The 22,793-nt window shown below is 43.6% G+C and overlaps 1 protein-coding gene across 1 annotated transcript in view; it reads right to left on the bottom strand.

The window, feature by feature from the left end:
• LOC311012962 (uncharacterized protein) overlaps positions 1-22,793 on the bottom strand; it is a 324,166-nt gene that overhangs the window by 241,176 nt on the left and 60,197 nt on the right. The window lies entirely within an intron of this gene.

The following is a 22,793-nucleotide window of genomic DNA, read 5'->3' as shown; positions in this document are numbered from 1 at the left end:
GTGGGGGGTCAAGGATCTTGTCAGGGTGCTGTGACCTTTAACCCCCAGCCCTCTTATTATCAGCTGTGATGGCAATGACCTGGGAATGATTGGGATCTTGAAACTTTAGATATAAGCATCATGTTTTAGTTTATTTCATTGAATCCCTTTTGAGAAGACTTAATTGCAGTATTACAGAATTCAAACGGGACCGTTTCAGATCTCCAGGTATCAGTTTATCGAGTCACCGTGGTAACTGGTTTCAGCCGGATGCATCCATGGCTGCTCATTACATAAAGACCTTCAGAGGACGCGTCCTTCAGGACCCATCTGCTGAAGACCACAAAGGTCAAACAGAGCGGTCTCTGAAATGAGACGGTCTGGTCTACAGATGACTTCATGGTTGTGTACATCGTGTACTAGAACTATCGCCGTGAAGATTATTGCCTCAACAAGCACCATGTTATTGCCTTTTTTTAAATTACTTACCGTTTAATGACTTAACGTACCCAGATTTTAGTGCAAAATACATTATTTATATATTATATATTTGTGGTGAGTACTATATAGAGGACTACAGAGAGGACTATGTAGAGGACTATGTAGAGCTCTATATAGAGGACTACAGAGAGGACTATGTAGAGGACCACGTAGAGGACTATGTAGAGGACTGCATAGAGGACTATGAGGATTATTAGAGGACCATGTAGAGGACTATGTAGAGGACATGTTTACAATGTTTACTGAGATAATAACTCAAGTGAGAGGTCGGTTCATTTTTTTCTCCATACCACAGGACGTCTTTTTGCAGAATGTGACCTCATCGTGTCCTACTGAACCCGACCTACTGTGAACTGTTACTAGAGGGTAAAGTCATTCTCACTATACATTTAGACAGCACAACATGGCGACCTCACTACATAGTGAGTGTTTTTGTCTAATCCAGACTCGGATCCAAAGCTTGTGTGACCTGCTGTGTCCAAGTTGCGACAGCCAGAATGACGTGAAGGTTGTGTTAGTCAGAAAACGGTCATGTGTTCAGACTCTCCCCATTGGCTGTGATCGTTTCTGCACGAGTTTCCTACCGAGTGCCCCCTGCTGGTCCGAGCAGAGCAGTGTTTTTATGTAGACTGCAGAGAGCTGCAGGCACACAACCTTCCCACCCTCCATCCCTCCCTGCCTGGCACAGCACAGCACCGGCAACCACATCGCCATGGCGACTGCCCATATTGCCGGTCACCACAGTGTGAGGTCAGTGTTTCCATGGCGATGGAGCAGATGAACAGTAATCCGTCCTTGTTTTTGCACCGTGGAAACTGGACGGGCGGGTGGAGGCGGAGGGGAGGGGAGGTGGAGTCGTGAGCATGTGTTAGCATGTGTGTGTGATCTCCTTCTTAGCAAAGCTGCAGCCCCTCTCCTCCTTACACCCCCCTCCCCCCTCCTCCTCCGTCCTCTCCTCACTCTTAATAGCGAATTTGCAATAATGCACTGCAGATCGAGCAGGAGCCGGTGGAAGATTAAAAGGCGCTCGAGCAAAGAGGAAAAAAAGGAGGTCACCACAAACAGGCGGCATTTCACTGCCGCTGCTGCGTCATCAGCTCCTGCAGGAAGCTGAAGGAGAGCTGCAGGACACGACGGGGAGGACAGACAGTCAGGTCTTCTGCGGCGTCTCCGCATACATACTGATTCCTGCGCAGGGCTCTCATCGCGGCTCATTTGTAACCATGTTTTTAAATGACAAGTCGTGACTGGTATTTATATTATGTATGCGTTGTTCATCACCTCACGAGGGCTTTACATGTTAAAGTCAAATAAAGAGATGTTCTTCTTTCTGCTGCTACACGAATCATCATTTACTGATGTTAATTGATGAGAATGAAAACACGTTACATGTCATCCATATATATATATATATATATATATATATATATATATATATATATATATATATACTGTGTAGAAAATAAGGCATATTATGACCAGCAGGGAAGTGAAAGCCACCTATTTGACTAAACAGTTCTCCAGTGTAGCAGAAAACATGTCGGCCATGCTTGAACCCGACCGCGGTGTCGTGAACCAGCAGCGCTGCAGCTTTCCTGCATGGAAATAATTAAGAGATTGTCTTTTTACAAACTGCAGTCGCTGCAGATCGACACCAGCAGCACATTCATCATCTCTGACTCCTCTTTTTTTCCCCTCCTCCCCCAACTTCTTCTTCTTTCTGGCATCTTTCAAACGGTGCAGAAGCTCCTGATTGGCCGGCTTTGGTGTGAGGTGTGTGAGGGGGCGTGGGCCGCCAGCCAATCCAGCGTTGCCTCCGTCTCCCAGCCCCCTCTTTAAAAAGAAAAAAAACCCTGCTATGAATATTCACCTCCGTACCATCTCCTCCCCTCCACCCCTCGGAGATTTAAATGTGTGCCCGCCCTCCCCCGCCCCCTCCTTCCTCTTTCTTATGGAGAAGAACAGCAGCCTCTCGCAACATGGAGGGACGGCAGCTCGCTTTGTGTGGCTGACACAATGGAGTCCAACACCCTCCTCCCTCCCTTCCTCCCCCGTCCTCCCCTCCCTCTGCAGATTTTAGGTTGCAGTCTCTGCTCTCTGCTATAAATAACTCAGCAGCCATCTTTTTTTTGTTTTGTTGAGGAAGGAGAAGGGGACAAATGTGTTAAGGGTTACGTGACCGACGGAATTAGCCTTAAATCTTCAGCATTAGTGAGCTGTTGAAGAGGAATGAACGGCTGTTGAGTAATGATTCATGAACTGTCGTAGTTCCTTTTATTCAGCATGAAATGGTTTTAGTGGAGTTGTCTATATTTGTAGTTTAGAGTGGTTTGTAGGCTTTCGGGACTAAAACTTTAAAATGGTTAAATGAATGTGGGCTGAATTCCATTTAGCTGCAGTTTCAGGGTCCTGGTCTGGTTCATGCTGGCAGACTTAAGGACTTTGAAGGGCGTGAAGAATGAACAACACGAAAATGCAAAACACGAAAATATTTTGCATCAAAACTATTCTCATAGTGAGGTGAATGTGCAACAGTTGCAGTGTTTTTTTAATAAAAGGTTTGACTGCGAAGATGCTGCAGACCCAGAGCAGCGTCTGGCAGGCAGAGGACAAACTACCACGACGCTGCAGACCCAGAGCAGCGTCTGGCAGGCAGAGGACAAACTACCACGATGCTGCAGACCCAGAGCAGCGTCTGGCAGGCAGAGGACAAACTACCACGATGCTGCAGACCCAGAGCAGCGTCTGACAGGCAGAGGACAAACTACCACGATGCTGCAGACCCAGAGCAGCGTCTGACAGGCAGAGGACAAACTACCACGATGCTGCAGACCCAGAGCAGCGTCTGGCAGGCAGAGGACAAACTACCACGATGCTGCAGACCCAGAGCAGCGTCTGACAGGCAGAGGACAAACTACCACGATGCTGCAGACCCAGAGCAGCGTCTGGCAGGCAGAGGACAAACTACCACGATGCTGCAGACCCAGAGCAGCGTCTGGCAGGCAGAGGACAAACTACCACGATGCTGCAGACCCAGAGCAGCGTCTGGCAGGCAGAGGACAAACTACCACGATGCTGCAGACCCAGAGCAGCGTCTGGCAGGCAGAGGACAAACTACCACGATGCTGCAGACCCAGAGCAGCGTCTGGCAGGCAGAGGACAAACTACCGCGATGCTGCAGACCCAGAGCAGCGTCTGACAGGCAGAGGACAAACTACCACGTGCTGCAGACCCAGAGCAGCGTCTGACAGGCAGAGGACAAACTACCACGATGCTGCAGACCCAGAGCAGCGTCTGACAGGCAGAGGACAAACCACCACGATGCTGACAACCTTGTCCAAACTGTTAATACACATCACCATACACTGAACAAGAATATAAACGCAACACTTTTGTTTTTGCTTCAGTTTTTCATGAGCTGAAATCAAAGGTCTCAGACTTTTTCTACGTACACAAAAGTCCCTTTTCTTTCAAATTTTGTTCTCAAATTTGTTTAAATCTGAGCACTTCTCCTCTGCTGAGATAATCCATCCACCTGACAGGTGTGGCATATCCAGATGCTAATTAAACAGCATGAAGGTTGCACAGGTGTGCCTTAGGCTGGTCACAATAGGTTAGTTTGAGATGAACTGCGCCTCGCTTGGACAGTAGACGAGAGCAGGCAGCAGAAGGAGGCGGAGCCTAAAAGCTGCAGTCCAGTCGGACAATTTCCACAGGCCTTCAAAGATTTGACAGGAAGTCATAGAAAAAGTTATATCCTGTTACATCCATACCAGCATGCATTTGTCGGCAGGAAATGGAAGACCGATCCAGAGCATCCAATGGTGTACGGTTCCAACGTGGAGGCGTGCATCATCATGCTGCATCATCATGCATCATCATGCTGCATCATGCATCATCATGCTGCATCATCATGCATCATCATGCTGCATCATCATGCATCATCATGCTGCATCATCATGCATCATCATGCTGCATCATCATGCATCATCATGCCGCATCATGAGCTGATGCTGGTGGATCAGTGATCTCATCACGGTATCTGTGAGCATACAAAGGTCCAGTCAGGTCCAGATGTGATGTGGACCCCGGGCATGCAGATGAGTTTCTGGTTTCTGACAGTTTGTGCAGAAATTCTTTGGTTATGCAAATCGACTGTTGCATCAGTTGTCCACGTGGCTGGTCTTGGATGATCTTGCAGGTGAAGATGCCGGATGTGGAGGTCCTGGGCTGGCGTGGTTACACGTGGTCTGGGGTTGTGAGGCCGGTAAACGCCTTTGGAGAAGCTTATGGTAGAGGAATGAACATTGAATTCACCGGCAACAGCTCTGGTGGACGTTCCTGCAGTCAGCGTGCCGATTACACGCCACATGTGGCATCGTGCTGATAAAAGTGCACATTTTAGAGTGGCCTTTTATTGTGACCAGCCTAAAGCACACCTGTGAATTATCATGCTGTCTAATCAGCATCTGGATATGCCACACCTGTCAGGTGGATGGATTATCTCAGCAGAGGAGACCCCACGTGTCTTCAGCTGATACTCAGCTGGTCAACGTAAACTGGGCCTTTTGATGACATTAATTCAGATGTAACGTGGGTTAAAACATCCAGATGTGCTGATGAGCTCCAAAACAGACTTGAGATATTACTTCAATGTAAATGAATTTAACAAAGCAGAGAAATAAGAAATCCTTAAAGGGTAACACCACATTAGTAGGCCATTTACTACTCAAGTATTGGATAAGTAGTGGATATTTCCATTTTGTGCTACGTTATACTTCTGCTGCATTACAATTCAGAGAGACATATTGTGCCTTTTCATTCACAACATTATCTAACTTAGCCTACGCTACGTTTCATAATAAGATTATGCTTTAAATAAAAGACAATATAACACATAAACTGTTTCCAAATTCAGTAGCCACATCCTTCAGAGAACGCAGCCTTTGTGGTCTACATTGGGCGTCTCCTTTGAAGACAGCGAAGGTCGATCTGAGCGGTCTCTGGAAATGATCTACAGAGGATTTCCTGTTTGTGCCACGAGCTGTTCCTTTGCTGCTCCGGTGGCCTAGCAACCACCGACAAGAAAAAGCATAGAGGTAACGTTATATGATTAAAATGGAGCCAGATAATATATTTGATTATTTATTTATTTATTTTATGATGGAGGGCTTCATGATATATTTCAAGCTGAGAGAGTGAATTCTGCTGCATACAGCTGCTGATTTTGAAACCTTGAGTTCAACATTTTGCCACCAACTTGGAATTTTTGCAACCAGTGAAGGAAGTAACCATATTTGGACTGTGGAGGAGCGACGGGTGGATCTCATGAACACAAAGCAGCAGAGCGTAACCCGAGCAGCAACCTTACTGGATCTGGATCTGGTGTTAAGCTGTGAACAAAGTTAGCTTCATAATTCAAGGTCAATTGACCTGTCAATCAGCAGGTAGCCCCGCCCTAAAGTATCCCCTGCTTTATGTCTATTGGACTCTAAATGGACCATCATGTACTAAATGAACATCATGCTGGATTGAAGAAGACTTGAAACTAGAGATTGAGACATAAACTCCTGTTTACGATGTTTACTGAGATAATAAATCAAGAGAGAAGTATGGTCATTTTTCCATTGCTTGCCATTTAATTAGACTTCTTTGTACAACCAGAAGTCACCCCCTGATGGCCAGTAAGGAGAATGACAATTAAAGGCACTTCAGATTTGGCTTCACTTTTCAGAACCGGAGGTTGACAGGCTGTGAAGGATCCATCAGCTGGATCCACCAAATCCGTGGGTAGCATTTGAGGGAGTCTTTGGAATGGGACAGCCTTGTCTCAGTGTATCCATCCATCCATCCATCGTCTACCGCTTATCCCACACTTACACGGGGAGAACATGCAAACTCCACACAGAATTTGGTCTTCAAATACAGCCTCTGAAGGATGCGGCAGCAGAATGTGTCACATTTCTTTTCTTTTTTCACTTTTGATGGTTTCTTATATATAATAAATATATCATATAATATATAATAATAATTTCTTATATATAATATTCAATAACTCTTCAAGTGATCCAATAGTATCAGAACTTAGTTGTTTCCTTTTCTTCTCTCCCATTAATCATCTGGATCCTTGGAGGGACCTGATACCTAAGAACCCCCGGACTAAAACTACAATAGATTGTACAGCTGTAACTTATAAAGTGAGTTCTGCATAATATGTATTATTCAATATTATATATGATATATTTTAAAATATAAATGTGTAATACCAGTTCAAACCAGTACATTTACTTTTACTACTTTGAGGTGAAACACTACAGGCAAAAACTTTGTTTTTAATGCTGTGGACAAAGTCTTCTTTCAGACTTATAGAAAGAAAATATTAATTTTACAATCCATATCTTTAAATGAGTCTCTCAGTGACAGAAGAGACACGGCGGCTGATTGAAACTAAAATTACTTAGTGTCTCGTCACAAGACTTCATCATGTCAGACAGGAAACGAGAAAATCTGACCTCAGATCTGCAGCGGAGTGAAACTGACAAGCAACAAAATTCACTATTCATTTCCTCAGCTGACGCAGCATCCAAAGTCAAACGTGTGACCTTGTGGGTTGCTGGTTTAACCAGACTGCTGAGCTGCATTTCAAATACAAAAATTAAAGGAGCAGTACGCAGATTTTATACATGGAGATCAGTTTAGTCCGACTGAAAACAGTGACTGAAAAGTGTCCAACATACTGTCTGCGTTACAAAGAGGTGCCTGTTTGCAGGGTGGCTCTGGTGTGATATGCTGCTGAATTGTAGGATCTGTGTCTTCAGGGTTACTAGTGATTAACGGTGCATCCAGGATGCTCCTGATGGTCCCGTTTCCAGAGTGGGGAAGTCATTCTTCTGCCTTCAGTGTGTTAATGTGCTTTAAGTGGAAATATGGAGTGTTGAAACAATGCATTGATTGCAGCTTTATATTCATGATTTTGTCCCAGATGTGTTACTGTAGTAGGATATTGCCTAAAATCACTAAAATATAGGTTCACTGACTTTTTATCAATCATATCATTATCATTAATAAATAACGTCTCTAACCAATCTAGATCTAGATCATCTTCTGGGCTTCCACGGCACAGCATCAAATGTATTTCAACTCAAGCTCTGCATATTCGCTTTGCATTGCCCGGCACAAATTCACGTTTTTGCATTGACTTTGTATGTAATCCAGCCGTGATTCCATACAAGCTTTGTGATTTGTTTGAACACTCTATAATACAATTATAAATTACACGTGAGCAAAAAAAATGTGAATTATTATAAAGTTCATTAACATCAACCCAGCATTTAATTTTGTCTGCCATTTTTCTGCATAATTTGACGTCAACTTGACATTTTGATGTTGTGTACCAACATTTTGTGCTACTCCAACTGAATTTTCCCAGTGGGAAGCTCATTTTGGCGATTATTATGCAACCACATGAATGCAGAATAAAAGTCAGGATATATCTGCTTCAGAGATTATAATCTTCATTTTTTAAATCTGTCTCTTGTGTGTCCTCCAACGTTATAGAAGTATGATAATAATTGTTTTGTGGGTTATTTAGTTTTATTTCTGTGTAATTTGACACAGCGGAGAGAGAAAATCAGATCATCAGTTTGCATTTTATTTATTCATACTAATGGTTTCAGAGTTGTTTTCATCCTTCTTCTGAAGTGAAAACGTGAGTTATCACGTTTCATGTTGTGTTCAGAGACGTCTGGTTTTCACAGTTGTGTCACTGTGGGAAACGTTGCCTCCAGGTTCACTCTCACCAGTGAAACCTGAAGCTTCTTTGTTGTTTTGAGGACTTTTGTTTTCTCCTGATGGTCTTTGTCATCTTTACCAGCAGACAGATGTTGGGCAGTGTGTGTGTGTGTGTGTGTGTGTGTGTGTGTGTGTGTGTGTGGCTGTGTTCACAAGCAGGAACCTGTTTGTGGGCAGGGGGTTTCCAGCTGAAGTTTCCCTATCTAAACACCACAAAATGGATCTCAGCTTCAACCACCAGCGTCAACTTTAAAACCGGCTTTGTTTCTCCGTCTGAGTTACAGAAGTTTCACTTGACAAACTTGTCGCTCTCAGTGGGCTTGCTTCTAAAGGAGTCTTTCAACGCGTTATCATAGGCAACTGGACTTGTTTTAGGTTTTTGAAGACATTAAGAGGCCGAGAAAATCTGCGTCCACACGAATCCACTGTAAACGACTCAGCACGCTGTAGTACATATTCCAGGCCCTTAAGGCTGTTTCTGCTACAAAAATACACCAAAAGCGGAGCCTTTTTAGCTCAGCGTAGTGGCAGAGGTACGACGGTGTATTAGGACCACTGTAGTAAAAAAATTAAATGAAAATGGAGCCAAGAGAGGTGTGCAATATTCAGAAAAAAGTCGCAGATTTGCTAGTTTTAAAGTAGCAAATTTGGTACTTTATTACAGCGGTCATAGAGGAAGTAAACACATTGCTTGACCGGATGTTTGCCGTTGCTTTGACAACAAGTGAAAGCTACGGCTACTACACTATATTGCCAAAAGTATTCGCTCACCTGCCTTGACTCGCATATGAAGTGACATCCCGTTCTTAATGCATAGGGTTTAATATGACGTCGGTCCACCCTTTGCAGCTATAACAGCTTCAACTCTTCCCCCAAACTGTTCCACAAAGTTGGGAGCATGGAATCTCTTGGTCTGCTGAAGCATTCAGAGTTTCTTTCACTGGAACTAAGGGGCCAAGCCCAGCTCCTGGAAAACAACCCACACCATAATCCCCCTCCACCTAACTTTACACGTGGTACAATGCAGTCAGACAAGTACCGTTGTCCTGGCAACCACCAAACCCAGACTCGTCCATCAGATTGCCAGATGGAGAAGCGTGATTGGTCCCTCCAGAGAACGTCTCCACTGCTCTAGAGTCCAGTGGCGGCGTGCTTTACACCACTGCATCCAACGCTTTGCATTGCACTTGCTGATGTATGGCTTGGATGCAGCTGATCGCCATGGAAACCCATTCCTGAAGCTCTCTACGCTGTTCTTGATCTAATCTGAAGACCACATGAAGTTTGGAGGTCTGTAGTGATCGACTCTGCAGAAAGTTGGTGACCTCTGTGACCTCTGTGCCTCAGCATCCGCTGACCCCGCTCCATCATTTTACGTGGTCGACCACTTCTTGGCTGAGTTGCTGTCGTTCCCAATCACTTCCACTTTGTTCTAATCCCACTGACAGTTGACTGGAATATTTAGGAGTAAGGACATTTCATGACTGGACTTGTTGCACAGGTGGCATCCTATCACAGTACCACGCTGGAATTCACGGCGATGGGGCGATGGCCTCATCGTATGCGTATTTGCCATCTACACAAAGAAAAAAATGTCATGTTAGATAGTTTGTTTTTGTGTACTTCCTATTTTATCTTGATAGTCTGTCTGTTGTCATTTCCCATCTCCGGTCTTTCCCAGGTCCAGTTTCCATCAGCGTCCACGAACAGCACTGTGTCCCCACAAGCCTCTCTAGACAGGGTCCAGGCAGTTTCCGCTCTGGCAGCTTCACACATCCGGATGTCAAGCCTGGAGCAATTCTCGAGTGAGTCAGGAGATTGCAGACCGTTCCTGTCCCAGTTAGCTGCATCTCGAGTTTCAGGCTTCCTCATTCCCCTCCGATAGAGCAACGATTGCCTACATTCTCCTACCTGTCAGGTCGTGCTAAGGCATGGGCAACAGCTGAGTGGGACCGGAGGTCTGCCGTTTGTAACTCTCCTCTGTTTGTCAAGACTTTCAAGACTTTTAATGCTGTACCTACCAGACGTTAGGCAGCGTAGGCTTGAGTAGGGCTGAGCCAAGGCTAGTGTTTATTAACTATGCTATTGAATTCAGAACCTTAGCAGCTGTTGGTGGGTGGAATCAGCCCGCCCTCGTCAACGCCTTTTAGAATGGGTTGTCTGGAACTCTGAAGGAGTTCCCTTCTGATTACACGCCTTGATTGCTTTAGCCTCAAAGATTGATAAGAGACTGATTGAACAGCAGAGCAACCATTATAAATCGAATTTCAGTGACCCATCCCCTAGGCCTAGGAAAACTCATTTTCCATCGCACCAGAGATCTTCTGTGGCTGCTTCGGCATCTCCTCCCTTTCTCGCTGATGAATCGGACGCAGCTTTCTCCTAAGGAACGCCATCGCTGTATGGATGAGGGGAGGTGTATTGACTGTGCACAGCTTGGACATTATCTTGCTATTTGCCCCCTCAGAAGAATGAACGCTTCTCCTCGAACCACGGTTCTGGTAAGTTCAAACATTACAAATCAATATCTCAGCACCAGGTTACACCAGTGAAACTAACATCCCCCTCTGGTTCTCTCAGTCCCTCAACCCTAGTAGATTCCAGATGCATACTGATAAACTGGTCATGGCTTAGCAACTGGCTATCATGGACAACAGAAGAAAGCAGCAGTGATGACGTAGCTATCCCAAGCGACAGCAACACCAGGAAGAAGGAACATGAGGAGGTCAAAAAATACCAAGGGCTGAAAGAGGAGCGAGAAAAGATGTGGAGAGTAAGGCACTAATGGTGCTTGTGGGTTGTAACCTCCAAACTGTGACAGTAGCTCCAGTAGATTCCAGGAACCACATCAGAAATCTCTGTCCAGAAGAGCCCAGTCAAAGACACAGTATAAAACCCTCAGGCTCCCAGGCCTCCAGTAGAGGACCCAAGGTTTGAGGAGGGAACAAGAGACTTAAAACATGACTCTTTTACTTTTCTATCATTTAACAGAACCCCCAGTGTTTAACTGACCTTAACAAATGTTTTAGTAGTTAAACTAATCACAGGAGGACTCCACCCCAACCACATCCCTACGGCCTCGAAGCGAGACAGGAAGTAGCCAAACAAATCAGCAGTAGGACGATAAACCAGAAGATATGCTGCTTCCGAGTTCACTGTTATTATCTTTGATTATTTGTTCTCCATAACTGTGTTTATCTCTAGATCATTTTTGCTGTTCAATCTAAGATCTCTGACTTGAGCAGGACATCAGAGGACACAGCCGACAGACAGACAGCTGAAGAAAAAAATAAGGGTGAGACCTGAAGGTTAGAGGGTTTTTTCTTAAGTACTTTAGGACCCAGAGGAAACAATCAGCCTGCTTCTTTATGAGCCTGGTGAGGAAATGCATCTCAAGTTACCTCCTCCTACCACAACCAACCCCCCCCATGTGTGTGTGTGTGTGTGTGTGTGTGTGTGTGTGTGTGTGGGTGTGTGTGTGTGTGTGTGTGTGTCTGTATGTGTTTGTTATCGATTGATAAGCGCCGAGGTCGAGCTGCAGCAGCACTTTGTTCCGCTCATGAACTCATCATCCTTAAGATGGGAGATGTTTGTACCAAATTAAATAAACAGTCTTCTTGACTCTGGTGACCTCCTGACCTCTTCTCTGACGCCACACAGCAGAATTTAAAGGGTAGTCGGTAATTTAAAGTTAATAAAAGGAGTTTTAACCGTCTCAGTGGAACACTGGTGCCTTTAGAGGTGTTTTACAGACCAACCAGTTCTGGTGGCTCCCTGAGAGGAACTGCCCACTGGGGAGCTCCTCCCAAACTAGGTACCATCAAGAGCCTTTTTTCTGTTTGCCGCCAATGCTGAAGTAGCCATCTCCAGCTACAGTCTTAGTTTTAATAGGTTAGTCTTTGTGTTAATGTTACTCGGGTTACCTTTTGTGCTCACGTTACTTGTTAGCCTTTGTGTTAACATTTCTGGGTTAGCCTTTGTGGTCCTGGGATAGCCTTTGTGTTACTGTGTTAGCCTTTTTGCTGCTGGGTAAACCTTTGTGCTTCTAGGTTTGCTGTTTTACTACTGGGTGAGCTTTTTTTCTAATGTTGCTTGGTTAGCCTTTTTTTTTTTGCATTACTCTTATTAACATGCAACTCAAGCCTTTGTGTTACTGGGTTAACCTAACATTAATGTTTTACCTTTTGTACTACTGGGTTAATCTTTTTGCTCCTAGGTTAGCTTTTGTGCTACTGGTTTAGTCCTTGTCCTACTGGGTTAACTGTTATGCTTCTGGGCTAGCATTTGTGTGAACGTTACTGGGTTTTCATTTGTGATTCTAGGTTAGCTTTTTTGCTACTAGGTTAGCCTTTGTGCTACTGGGTTAGTCTTTGTGCTACTGAGTTTGCCGTTGTGCTGATGGGTTAATCCATGTGCAACTTGGTTAGCCTTTTTTGCAAACATTAATGGGCTCACAACTGCGCAAATGGAGTGCACCAGAGTTTAATAAAATGCTTAATATTGGCTTGTGAAGACACCCTTACATAGCCACAGAAATACATAATACCTCATACTAATACTACCATGTCTTGCAAAGAGCTGCATTTAAAAAGGACAAATTGTATTAAAAATGAAAGCTACAAGCAGTGATAAACGGGCCCTCACACACTCACGCTAGTCAGGCTTGACTACCGCCTGCCGACACGTGTCTGAATATTCACTGGTTCTGGGTGCAGCACGATCAATTTACAGATCGTTTTATTGCGTCCACTAGGTGGTGACAAACAATTCTCCCTTATCTCGCATTATGTCTCAGGATACGAGGTGTACACCACACCATGGAATTCTCACAAATATCGGACGACTGTGAAATGATTACATTAGATTAGTTTAAATTAGATTAGATTAGTTTTAACTTTATTATCATTGCACAAGTAAGGACAACGAGTACAATAAAATGTAGGGGCAGGGGTGGGGCAGGGCTAGTGTTGGGTCTTGGTGTTGAGCAGTGTTATGGGGTTGTGAAAAAGCTGTTTCTGAGCCTGCTGGTGTGACTCCTAAGGCTCCTGTAAAGTCTCCCAGATGGGAGGATGGAGAGCAATCCATGCCTGTGGTGTGTGTGGTCCTGAGGCATACTATCTGTTTCCAGTAGGTGGCGCTTTGACCATGTGTCAACATTGGTGTGCAGACACAAGGGTGGGACTATGATGAAACTTGAAGTTAGCAGATCAGACAATGTACACTGAAGTAACAACTTAAATTTGGTGAAAAATGGAAATGTATGGGCTGTCATGGCTACGCCCTTTGACTTATGTTAGACCTTTTTATAAAATGTAATCCTTGAGGCCTTTAGAACAGGATCACGATATATGGTAGGAATCGGATCAACAGGGTAGGAGGGGATTGTTAAAATGCACTGCATGTAAAAGGCACAAAATCCGTACAATTTCACATTAAATTCAAAATGGCTGACTTCTTGAGTTAAGGGTATGGGTCCAAGAGACTTTTTGTACATGTTGGCATCTACTATGGACCACCGAAATATCACAGATGTATGTCAAAGCTAAAGGTGGAAGCTTTTGTGGATCAGGTCAACACAACACACACAGGAGGAGTGCAAGTGTAAAAACATGACACTTCCTGTTACCATTAGGTGGCGGTCTGACCGTGAGTCAATATTGCAGTGCAGACGTGTTCAGGGTTGGACTCTTATCATATATGTACGTTTTGGAGCAGGTTAGAAAATGTACACTTAATTTAAAACACCTTCCAGTTTTGTTGGGAAGGATCAAATTCATAGCGTGGTCATGGCGCCGGCCCGGCCACGCCCTTTGACTTACATTTTAGTTTTGCCACTGAAATTGGCAAAATATGCCAAAAATGTCCAAAAATTGCTGATTTCCTGTTGCACCCTCGAGTGGTTGATTTGATTGAAACTGGCTGGCTATGGCCACAGCCCTGTTAATTGGGTAATATCTTCTGAATGCAATGATATTTTGCAAAGGCTTTGATAACATTAATCAGACATTTTTCAAGGCGGCTTTAGTAGTCCCAATGGCAGTTTTGTAGAGCAGACCTGCCTGCATATGTGTGCCAAATTTCATGTCAGTTGGTGTTACGGTGTGAGGAGTGCGGCCTAAAAGGAGTAAGGTGGTGCTATGGAACCATTTCTTTTTTTGCCTGAATACGACCTCTAAAGATTTTTCACCAGTTCCCATGCGTACACCAATTTTGCTCAGGTTGCTTTAATGTCCAGGTCCCCATTCACTTTACAAATAATAAGAAGAAGAAACAGTTAGTTTCAATGGGCCTTCGCTTCCCCGACATTGTCTTTGCTCGGGCCCTAATAAGTTGCATCTTTTGTTTATTTACTTCCAAAACAAATGCTTAAGACACACTAAACAAATTAACATCTGAGAGGCAGTGGTGCACTTCACTGAACACAGTACCACTACTTTTAGTTGCTTTGATGTACTGATCTTGCTCTCCAGAGGATGACCTTTAAGATTTTATTGATGTGATTAAATGTCGTTCATCATTCATGTTCCCCTCAGGATGAACTGTAACCAATGTGGTCCAAGCATTGTTCATCTTGCACTCTCACCATGTCAACATTTGAATGTGTTCAGTGTTTTAAGACATTTCCAACAGCCTCCATTACTGTAAACTAATGTTAGTATGCTAACACACTGAACTAATAGTTTTATGTACTTTATGTACTCTGTTTTAAATTTAGATTTTTAAAAATCTAATCTGTTTGGGTTTTTTTTTCTTTTTTTCTTAGAGTTGACTTTAATGACTACTGTGGCCTCCCAGGGGCACTAGCAGATACTTAAGACTTGTGCATTGTTATTATATTCATATGTAATAATCAGTGGTGGAATGCAACAAAGTACATTTGCTCACTACTAACTTTCCTTATTATAGGCTACTAACACACTTTTGTTAAGGAACATTTCCAATCAGGACAAAATCTAATCTTTACTCTAATAAAGGCTCAGATTACTGCCCCTCCTTCCCACGAGTGTGTTTTTTGAGCTGTATCAGATCCCCATTCTGTTCATGTCCACCATCACTTTCACTCATCTGTTTCACAGTTCGGCTTCAACAATCACAGGGGGGATTTTATGTTTCTGTTTTCAGACTGAATGTGAAGCTAAAGAGAAAAACAGGAAGTGTGCAGAGTGATCCCGGGCCAGCTGACGTGTTTCAGAGCCTGCAGGCCGACTCCTGCCTTCACACAAACACACCCGCACTTCCTCATTCTTCAAATTTCCGCCTTGAAAGGGCCGACGGAACGGCAAATATTTGTTTTTTTCATCCAGAACAGGAAAACGCTCGATGCAGCCTGACTGCTGCTGGAACATGTGTCTTCACGTTTGAGTATTTCGTCAGATAACAGTTTTCTGTATTTTATGAAGAGATTCACAACAATCAGAATAATAGAGCATGTCTCGCAGATTAGCACTTTCATGTCATGTTCATTATATATATATATATATATATATATATATATATATATATATATATATATATATATATATATATATGCCTGGCAGATCTTAGTGGTTATGAAGGGTTTTCAAGTGTTTTATTTCAACATCAAGAATCAAGTTAGATTTAAGGGTTCAGTAAATGCATCTGCCTGCTTCATAATATTTGGAAATTGGCTAATAAAATATCTGGTAAAAATTATGATAAATTATGTTGAAATAGAAGTATACATTACTGGGTCTGGTAATTGATCATATATTATGTTGGAAATCACACATAAATAGATAATGTTCAAACAACACTACTGTATATATTATGTATTGCTCTCTCAAGCGTATTGTCACGGATATATGGCGAAAAAAGTAGGTATGGACCCAAATGCAGGTTGCAGGTCAAATAAAAGGTTTATTTAAATAATAAGCTTACAAAAAAAAACTCAGGGAGGCCACAACGGCAAAAACACTACAAAAAAAGGGAACAAGATAATCCACAGGTAACCAGAACTCACAAACAGTACTCCAGACAAACACCATGAGCCACAGGCAGGACAGATCAGGTGGTGGGTATACATCCTAGGTACAACAGACGATTGAGCAAAGACAGAAAGGAAACACAGACTAAATACACAGGGTTGATGAGGGTAAGGTCGACGACAGGCAGGTGTGGAAACACAAGGGCAGGCTATGGGGGTTAGGGAGAACGAGAGGCAAGGCTGACGAGACAAGGCCAGGCGGAGCAGAAGGAGGCGGAGCCTAAAAGCTGAGCTCCAGTCGGACATTTTCCATTGGCCTTCGAAGATTTGAGGAAGTCATAGAAAAAGTTACATCCTGTTAGACGTGATCTGTAGGCTATATGTAGTTTGTGACCACATTCCCCTCTATTTATATTTGTTCATAAATATCCGTGGTGTATGATGTATCTGTCTAGTATGATATAATCTAGTGCACATAAGTGAAGTTTGACAGCTATACTGTATTAAATGTGTATCTGGGTGATTATTATTAATATTATCAACCACATGAGATATGTTTGTTAACAGATTTAACTTTAATTACACAACATGAGACTAACAGCCCACGATCTAGCATTAAATATTAGGCTCACACAGGAAATTTGCATTCATTGCCAATCAGCTCTTAGATGAGGTGAGAGCCAGGCGTTTCCCATCATGCCCCGGGGCTTGCAGTCGGTTGAGAGCAACTGCCGCGCCTGGCTCTAAAAACTGCAGCCGCCTTGATCTCCTGAGATTATCTTTGCCCACGTGTTCATGACGTCAGAGCAAGTGGGGATCAAGTCGGGCGATCGATTCTGCGCAGGCCTCATCTCGAACGAGCCTAATGAGACACAGCTGGGAGACTAAAAAGGAGGGAAAACAAGACAGGAAGCAAAGCACGTGACAACACAAGACAGAAGGACTACAAAATAAAACCAGAAACCAAAATTACAAAAACCCACAGTCGTGATATCACCTACTATGTGCAAGGTTGGAGAAACACGTAATAAAAACAACACTATTCCAATGTTCATGCAACAGAACATTACTGGGTTAGCCTTTGTGTTACTGGTTAAGTGTGCTAGTGTGTGGGTGTTTGGGGAAACGTACAAAACCAACACGAATCCAGTTGAATGCAGTTCCTGTTACAGAAGAGCTATTTGAATTGTAAATTGATCTGGTTGTTATGAACCAACCAACACACTATTTATTAACTTGTGTTTATGCTACATTTTGTGATTTGATCTCAGAACTGCACATATTATTTACAAAGCACAAAATGTTTTCCTTCCAATTTGGATTCAGACGTTTAAATTAGAGAGAGCGGGTATGAATTAAGCGTAATACTTATGTTTATAAAAGGGGGTATGGATGGGTTATTTGTGGAATTAATAATATGTTGTTCACTTTGAAAATGTAAGAAAATGTTTCAATAACAAGTTCGGTAAACATAGTATAAATCACTATATCAGTATAAAACTGAGGTATGATTATTATTGTGTAAGAAACCTCTGAAAACGTTGCCACTATTTTTGTTCAGTTTTGTCTTGTCTTGTTTTGTTTTTGAATAGCCTAAGCCTAGTAGGTAATTAGTTGCTTTTTAGAATATGGAGATATTGGAGCACGTGTTGCACTCGGTTGTTCACGTGAAAAGTGACAGAAATAGTTGTGTGGAGAGTAAAAAAAGAGAACTGAGAGAGAAGCTGGATTGGATTGTTTGTCACTGTGTGATTCAGATGTTATTTGGTCTGAAAACTGAAGGCTTCATCTGCTTGGAAGCATGAATATACAAAATATATTTCATAGGGATCTGAACCTTAAGACCTGCTGAGATTGTCGTATTTCTTGTGTAAGTAAATTGAGAGTTTGGCTTGACAACGGCCCCAGAAGAGAAGTTAGAAGTGGACAGAGTTCAGGATTCATCCTCTAGGGGACACGACAGATGGTCTGTAATCAGTCAGTTTGCCGTCTATCTTGTCACAAACTGAAGTGAAAGTGAAAAATAAATCCTCATGCCTTCACCCTTCCACCCAACTACAGTTTGGTTTAGGTCACAAAACTACTTTGTTAGTTTTAGTTAAAACAACCATCATGGTTTGGATTTAACTGATTAAGTCTAAACAAAAATGCACAATAGTGTTTTGTTCACACAGGATACCTCCGCAGACTTGTTTCAAACTAATTTGTGATACATTAAGAGCAAACATAATCAATGACAAATTAAGTGTCCTTTAAAACTTAAGGCGCAGTTTAGTTTAGTTTTGTGGAAACAACATTTTTAGGAGACGAGACAGGTTTTTGTGCCCGTTTAGATGTGCTGAATATGTTCATCTCAATAAGCTGATGGACTTGTGTTCATTTTTCTTATTTTCAACAAATCCAATAGAAAACAATAAGGTTATATTCCATCTCTCATTACTGTCCCACTTCCTGTCTGTTGTCCCACCCCTTCCTGTGTTCCCCATGGGACCTTATTTCAGAAAAAAAGCATCAACGGCTGATGATTTGATGCTGTCTGAATTGTAAAATGAATTACACTATGATGTTTGCTTGAATTTAAAAGATCTCAGGAAGTCTCAGGAAAGCAAAGAAAGTCTCATTTTGTTTTAAGTATCAGTTACTTTTGTGTGAAAATGTGTCTCGTCTGGCACAATGGACGGCACCAACGACACAGTCCGTAGGTGATGACGAGATGGGACGTGGATGACTATGACCACAGGACGTACGTATTTCACAGTCTTATAAACTCGTTCTTGATGTGCAACATTATCTTTATAATGGACAAACATCACATAGTACAATTCGAAGAGGATCAAAACATTATTTGTCTCTCACCATCAACTACCCTACATCATTTTTCCATGGAGAACACCATAAGGGGTGGGACTTTACCTCTATATTAAACAGCTTGTCACTGTAGTTTTTATTAAACAGACAGAAGGAAATAATTAATTGGCTGGGGACTAACACACTTTCAGCAGGGGATTAATCCACACTTTAGTTTGTATGTTGGGTTGAGTGAAGAAAACATACAGTGTGTCATGGTGATGAATTAAACTGAGGCTCATTGTTGTGTTTTAATGGAGCTCTATGGATCAGAGGAAGAAGATATCAAACAAAATCATCTGTTTATAATAGAAAATGATTATCGTATTCATGTTTTTTCGTCTTATTCAGACAAAACATGACAAGTTGGGATGGGCAGCATCAAAATAAAATCATTAAAAATAATGTGTTTTCACAGACTCAGCAGAGACTAACTGTTATACTGTTGTGTTGAGGTTTTCTCAGGATTTGGCCCCCTCGCCCTTCATCTCCTCCTCCTCCTCTGGCAGTTTGGACTCCATCTATGGTCTGACGGGAAACACGTGAAAGCTCCAGCCACCAGAAAGCCTCCACCAGGGAGTGACTACTCCTACCAGAGTCTCAGAGGGCGAGTCCTTTTATTTTTAGACATTCAGACTTTCTGGCTTATGATGAAGGAGGGTGTGTGTCTCCGACAGTGATAGATGCATCATCATGTCTTGTCATGTTTGCCAAAAACTTCAGACTTTCCTCCTTGTGCACACAGTCAGAGGTAGAAAATGACAGTACATTTTCTTAAGTAGTGTACCTACTTTCTGGTAAACTTCACTCAGATTTGTGATAATTTTGAATTTGCTTCCTACATTTCCTCTGCTTTCTATCTACTCGATTCTGATGGGAAATTGTAGATTGGTCACAAAGTTGTAGATACCAGATTTCCCCCAAAGACCAACAGTGGCATGATGTTTGTTATTAAAGTAACAAAACCAATCTGGAAACATTTAACTGCATCGTGCTCCTTACGTTTTTAAATATGGGATAAGTACTTTTACATAAGAGAATGATCTGAGTATTTATTTCTCTACCAAATGAAGCAAACAGCTTCTTTTCTTGTGAAGAAAAGACAGAAACCTTATTTGACTTTAACTGCAGAAAACATGCAAACGTTTTAACACAGTTTACATAAAGATAAAACTGACTGGAGGCCTGTTATCTGGAGTGCATTTAGTTGCAGATAAACTGTTACTGTTAACTATTGTGGAGAGATTCAGAGTGGATGTGAAATGTGTTTTCAGCTTTCATTTCCTCAAATTGAGGCTTTCTGTGGCCCTGAAGGCCTCAGTCTGCTTCAAACAAAGTACAACGTACAAAGTGCTTAGTCATCCATGAGATAAGTGGGATGTAGGTGAAGACAGCGGGATGTAGGTGAAGACAGTGGGATGTAGGTGAAGACAGTGGGATGTAGGTGAAGACAGCAGGACGTAGGTGAAGACAGCAGGACGTAGGTGAAGACAGCAGGATGTAGGTGAAGACAGCAGGACGTAGGTGAAGACAGCAGGATGTAGGTGAAGACAGCAGGACGTAGGTGAAGACAGCAGGACGTAGGTGAAGACAGCAGGATGTAGGTGAAGACAGCAGGATGTAGGTGAAGACAGCAGGATGTAGGTGAAGACAACGGGATGTAGGTGAAGACAGCAGGACGTAGGTGAAGACAGTGGGACGTAGGTTAAGACGGCAGGACGTAGCTGAAGACAGTGGGACGTAGGTGAAGACAGTGGGACGTAGGTGAAGACAGCAGGACGTAGGTGAAGACAGCAGGATTTAGGTGAAGACAGCAGGACGTAGGTGAAGACAGTGGGATGTAGGTGAAGACAGCAGGACGTAGGTGAAGACAGCAGGATTTAGGTGAAGACAGTGGGACGTAGGTTAAGACGGCAGGACGTAGCTGAAGACAGTGGGACGTAGGTGAAGACAGTGGGACGTAGGTGAAGACAGCAGGACGTAGGTGAAGACAGCAGGATTTAGGTGAAGACAGCAGGACGTAGGTGAAGACAGTGGGATGTAGGTGAAGACAGCAGGACGTAGGTGAAGACAGCAGGATTTAGGTGAAGACAGCAGGACGTAGGTGAAGACAGTGGGATGTAGGTGAAGACAGTGGGATGTAGGTGAAGACAGCGGGATGTAGGTGAAGACAGCAGGACGTAGGTGAAGACAGCAGGATGTAGGTGAAGACAGCGGGATGTAGGTGAAGACAGCAGGATGTAGGTGAAGACAGCAGGATGTAGGTGAAGACAACGGGATGTAGGTGAAGACAGCAGGACGTAGGTGAAGACAGTGGGACGTAGGTTAAGACGGCAGGACGTAGCTGAAGACAGTGGGACGTAGGTGAAGACAGCGGGACGTAGGTGAAGACAGCGGGATGTAGGTGAAGACAGCAGGACGTAGGTGAAGACAGTGGGACGTAGGTGAAGACAGCGGGACGTAGGTGAAGACAGCAGGATGTAGGTGAAGACAGCAGGACGTAGGTGAAGACAGCGGGATGTAGGTGAAGACAGCGGGACGTAGGTGAAGACAGTGGGACGTAGGTGAAGACAGTGGGACGTAGGTGAAGACAGCGGGACGTAGGTGAAGACAACGGGATGTAGGTGAAGACAGTGGGACGTAGGTGAAGACAGTGGGACGTAGGTGAAGACAGCAGGACGTAGGTGAAGACAGCGGGACGTAGGTGAAGACAGTGGGACGTAGGTGAAGACAGCGGGACGTAGGTGAAGACAGCAGGACGTAGGTGAAGACAGCGGGACGTAGGTGAAGACAGTGGGACGTAGGTGAAGACAGCGGGACGTAGGTGAAGACAGCGGGACGTAGGTGAAGACAGCAGGACGTAGGTGAAGACAGTGGGACGTAGGTGAAGACAGTGGGACGTAGGTGAAGACAGTGGGACGTAGGTGAAGACAGCGGGACGTAGGTGAAGACAACGGGATGTAGGTGAAGACAGCAGGACGTAGGTGAAGTGGGACGTAGGTTAAGACGGCAGGACGTAGGTGAAGACAACGGGATGTAGGTGAAGACAACGGGACGTAGGTGAAGACAGCAGGACGTAGGTGAAGACAGTGGGATGTCGCCATGCCATGTTCTACATGCATGGCGGAGGAGATGTCTTTTCACTACACAGAGTGAGAATCGGAGAAGCCTGAATCACACTGGCTGTACAGGCCTGGTGAGGGAAGACATTCCGGTTTAGATTTCAACCACTCATTCTTGTAGAAATTAGTATCTTGTAGGAGTTCAGACTCTGCGCAGTGCAGGTCATTCAAATAGCAAGCATGGCTTTTATGTTTACCGCTTGAACCTCTTGAAGGAGACGAGTATTTCACACTTTAAGTTATTCCGCTTCCTTCTCTAGGGCAGCTTTACTCTGAACCGAGAGACAGGTTTGTCCGTAGAAAGTCAGTAGCAAGCATTTTAACAAAGGACCCTTGGATGATGTTCAGTGGCGGTCCTAGGTTTCATGACGCCCTGGGCGAACCTCACCTCCAGCGCCCCCCCCCCCCCCACATACACACACACACACAAATGGACCCCCCTGCCCCCCTGTTCGGACCAGAAGGTAATTCTCTGCGACGGTCGACAAGCGCTTCTGCTCATCTGTTGTTCATTCAGAGCTATTTTTTTATCATAACCTCATAAAATAAATATGCCATGTTTCTATAACCAAGAAGTTTGTACACTTCTTCTATTTATCCGTTCAGAG

The sequence above is a fragment of the Eutrigla gurnardus genome (assembly GCF_963514095.1).
Source record: "Eutrigla gurnardus genome assembly, chromosome: 4".
Taxonomy (NCBI): Eukaryota; Metazoa; Chordata; class Actinopteri; order Perciformes; family Triglidae; genus Eutrigla; species Eutrigla gurnardus.
Note: the sequence above shows the minus strand (reverse complement) of the source record. Positions and strands in the feature narration are given on the sequence as shown.